This window comes from Elephas maximus, chromosome 2 (assembly GCF_024166365.1).
Source record: "Elephas maximus indicus isolate mEleMax1 chromosome 2, mEleMax1 primary haplotype, whole genome shotgun sequence".
Lineage (NCBI taxonomy): Eukaryota > Metazoa > Chordata > Mammalia > Proboscidea > Elephantidae > Elephas > Elephas maximus.
Window position 1 is genome coordinate 48,405,969 of NC_064820.1, and position 4,618 is coordinate 48,410,586.

Consider the following 4,618-nt stretch of genomic DNA (forward strand, 5'->3'; position numbering starts at 1 on the left):
AGGGGACATCTAAGTCAATTAGCATAATAAAATCTATTAAGAAAACATTCAGCATCCCACCTTGGAGAGTGGTGTCTGGGGTCTTAAATGCTAGCAAGCAGCCATCTAAGATGCATCAATTGTTCTCAACCCACCTTGACCAAAGGAGAATGAAGAACACCAAGGACACAAAGTAATTACGAGCCCAAGAGACAGAAAGGGCCACATAAACCAGAGACTACATCAGCCTGAGACCAGAAGAATGAGCTTCTTGGATCAAGTAGACACTTGAGAGTATGTTGGCATATTCTATCTGGAGGGGATATGAGAGGGCAGAACGGGTTAGAAGCTAGCAGAACGGATACAAAAAGAGAGAGTGGAGGGAAGGAGCGGGCTGTCTCATAAGGGGGAGAGCAATTAGGAGTATATAGCAAGGTGTATATAAGTTTTTATATGAGAGACCGACTTATTTGTAAACTTTCACTTCAAGCACAATAAAAATTATTAAAAAAAAAAAAAAAAAGAGTTTCAATCTCCTCGAAACATCTCCAACACTTGTTATTTTCTGTTTCTTTTTGTTTGTTTTGTGCCAGTAATTTCGGGGTGAGATGGTATCTCATTGTGGTTTTGATTTGCATTTCTCTAATGGCTGACTAGCTCAGTTGGTAGAGCATGAGACTCTTAATCTCAGGGTCATGAGTTCGAGCCCCACGTTGGACGTGTAGTTTGGAAACCCTGGTGGCATGGTGTTTAAGTGCTACAGCTGCTAACCAAAAGGTCAGCAGTTCAAATTCACCAGACACTTCCTGGAAACTCTATGGGGCAGTTCTACTCTGTCTTGTGGGGTCACTATGAGTTGGAATCGACTAGACGGCAGTGGGTTTGCTTTTGGGTTTTTGAATGGCTAGTGATCACGACCATTTCCTCATGTGTCTGTTAGCCCTTGACTGTCTTCTTTGGTGAAATGTCTGTTCATATCCTTTGCCCATTTTTTAAATTGGATGATTTGTCTTTTTGTTGTAGAGGTGCTGAATTTTCCTGCAGATTTTAGAGATTAGACCTTTGTCTGATTTGTAATAGCCCAAAATTTTTTCCTAATCTGTAGGTTCCCTTTTCACTCTTTTGATGAGCATAAATGTCTAATTTTCAGAAAATCACAGTTATCTAGTTTATCTTCTGGTGTTTGTGTATCATTAGTTTTGGTTTGTATCCTGTTAATGCCGTGTATTAGGATGGCCTCTAGATTTGTCTCTATTTTTTCTTCTTTGAGCTTTATAGTTTTGGGGTTTATATTTAGGTTTTTCATCCATTTTGAATTAGTTTTTGTGTGTGATGTGAGATATGGGACCTGCTTTATTTTTCGCAGATAGACAGCCATTTTTGCCAGCACCATTTGTTAAAATGACAATCTTTTCCCATTTGATGGACTTTGGGCTTTTGTCAAAGATCAGGTGACCATAGGTGGATGGATTTATATCTAGGTACTCAATTGGAAACCTGGTGGCATAGTGGTTAAGTGCTATGGCTGCTAACCAAAAAGTTGGCAGTTCAAATCTACCAGGCGCTCCTTGGAAACTTTATGGGGGCAGTTCTACTCTGTTCTATAGGGTCGCTGAAAAGGCTACATACTGTATAATCTCATTGACATGATGTTTGGAAACCCTGGTGGCGTAGTGGTTAAGAGCTGTGGCTGCTAACCAAGAGGTTGGCAGTTCGAATCCTCCAGGTGCTCCTTGGAAATTCTATGGGGCAGTTCTACTCTGTCCTATGGGGTCGCTATGAGTAGGAATCGACTCTATGGCAGTGGTTTTTGTTGTTGTTGTTTGTTTTACACAATTCTGTTCCATTGGTCAATATATCTGTCATTGTACCAGTGCCAGGCTGTTTTGACTTCCATAGCTGTATAGTAGGTTCTGAGGTCAGGTAGTGCTTTACTTACCGGGGGCATCTTCCCTTTCCATATCAAGTTAATGATTACTTTTTCCATCTCTTTAAAGAATGCTGTCAGTATCTGGATCAGGATTGCATTGCATTTGTAGATTGCTTTGGGTAGAATTGACATTTTCACAGTGTTAAGTCTACCTATCCACAAGCATGATATGTTTTTCCATTTACATAAGTATCTTTTGGTTTCTTGCCAGTAGTGTTTTGTAGTTTTCTTTGTATAGGTTTTTTCTTGCCTGGTTAGATTTATTTCTAAGTATTTTATTTTTTTAGGGGCTATTATATATTATATATGGCATTTTTTTTCCCCTGATTTTGTTTTCATAGTCCTCTTTATTGGTGTATAGGGATCCAACTGGGTTTGTATGTTATCTTATATCCTGCTACTCTGCTGAATCTATTAGTTCCAGTAGTTTTCTTGTGGAGCCTTTTGGGTTTTCTATGTATAGTATCATATCATCCACAAATAGGGACAGTTTAACTTCTTTCTTACCAATTTGGATGCCCATTATTTCTTATTCTTGCCTTATAGTTCTAGCTAGGACCTCCAGCAAAAGGTTAAATAGGAGTGGTGATAAAGGGCATCCTTATCTTGTTCCTGTTGTCAAAGGGGAATGTATTCAGCCTCTCTCCATTAAGAATGATGTTGGCTGTTGATTTTGTATACATGTCCTTTATTATGTTGGATAATTCCCCTTCTGTACCTACTTTATTGAGAGTTTTTTTTTTTAAACCAGGAATGGATGTTGGACTTCCGTCAAATGTGTTCCCTTTGTTGATTGAGATGATCATGTGATTATTTTATTTATGTGGTGCATTGTGTTGATTGATTTTCTAATGTTGAACGTTGCATACCTGGTATGAATCCCACTTGTTTATGGTGTATTATTATTATTGTTTTTAATATGATGCTGAATTCTATTGGCTAGAATTCTGTTAAGAATTTCTGTTATCTATATTCATGAGAGATATTGGTCTGTAATTTTTTTTTTTTTTTTTTTTTTTTGTGGTGTCTTTGCCTGGTTTTGGTATCCGGGTTATACTGGCTTCCTAGAATGAATTCGGAAGTATCCTGTCCTTTTCTGTTTTCTGAAATAGTTTGAGTAGTACTGGTGTAAGCTCTTCTCTGAATGTTTGGTAGAATTCTCCAGAGAAGACATCTGGGCTGGGGCTTTTTTTGGTGGGAGTTTATTATTATTACCTTTTCAATCTCTTCTCTTGTTATGAATCTGTTCAGATTTTCAACTTTGGTTTGTGTTAGTTTGGGTAGGTATTGTGTTTCTAGAAATTTGTCTATTTCCTCCAGGTTTTTAAATCTGTTGGAGTATAGTTTTTCATAGTACTGTATTATGATCCTTTTTATTTCAGCTGGGTCTGTTGTAATGTCTCCCATTTCATTTCTTATTTGGGTTATTTGTATCCTTTCTTTCTTTCTTTTTTTTTTTTTTTTTTTTGTCAATTTGGCCAATGGTTTGTCAATTTTGCTGATCCTTTCAAAGAACCAGCTTTTGGTTTTATTGAGTTTTTCTATTGTTTTTCCATTCTCTGTTTTATTTATTTCTGCTCTAATCTTTATTATTTCCTTTCTTTTGGTGGTTGTGGGTTTCTTTTGCTGTTCTTTTTCTATTTGTTTAAACTGTGTAGCTAATGTTTTGATTTTGTTCCTTTCTTCTTTTTTGATGTGTGCAACTATTGCTATAAATTGACCTCTTAGCCCTGCCTTTGTTGTGTCCCAAAGGTTTTGGTATGATGTGTTTTCATTCTTGTTTGATTCTAGGAATTTTTTGATTCCATCTTTGATTTCTTCTATTACTCAGTGGTTTTTAAGTAGAGTATTTTCATTTTCCATGTATTTGATTTTTTTTCCTTGCTCTTCCTGTTATTAATTTCTACTTTGATGGCATTGTGATCACAGAAGATACTTTGTGTTATATCAATGTTCTGAATTTTGTTGAGGGTTGCTTTGTGACCTAAGATGTGGCCTATTCTGGAGAATATTCCATGTGTGTTGGGAAAGAATGTGTACTTTGCAGTTGTTGGGTGGAGTGTTCTATATATGTCCATGAGTTCAAGTTGGTTGATTGTGGCCTTTAGATCTTCTGTATCATTGTTGAGTTTCTTTCTAGGTGGTCTGCCCTTTACTGAGAGTGGTGTGCTGAAGTCTTCTACTAATATTGTGGAACTGTCAGTTTCTCTTTTCAGTTTTGTTAAGAGTTTTTTTTTTTTTAATGTATTTTGTAGCCCTGTATTGGGTGTGTAGATATTTAGTACGATTATGCCTTCATGGTGCATTGTCCTTTAATCAAAATATAATGTCTTCTGTGCCTTTTATGGTGGATTTTGTTTTAAAGTCTATTTTATCTGAGATTAGTATTGCCACTCCTGCTCTTTTTTGGTGCGTGTTTGCTTGATATATATTTTTTCATCCTTTGATTTTTAATAAATTTATGTCTTTGTCTCTAAGGTGTGTTTCCTGTAGACAGCATATTGATAGGTCCTGTTTTTTTTATACATTCTGTCACTCTCTATTGGTGCATTTAAGACATTTATAGTCAGTGTGATTATTGTTAGGTGTGAGTTTATTGCTGTCATTTTGTAGTGCTTTTTTTTAGTGGTGCTGTTTTCTTTGTTCCTCTTACTGTTCTGTGCTGAATTTCTTCAGTTTGTGTATTTTTTTGTTTTTGTTGATTTTGTG

General features: G+C 36.3%; 1 non-coding gene across 1 annotated transcript; it reads left to right on the forward strand.

The window, feature by feature from the left end:
• The first annotated feature begins 626 nt into the window (after positions 1 to 626).
• Positions 627 to 699, forward strand: TRNAK-CUU (transfer RNA lysine (anticodon CUU)). The gene has a single exon. It is a non-coding gene; the product is annotated as a tRNA-Lys (tRNA).
• Positions 700 to 4,618: the final 3,919 nt, after the last annotated feature.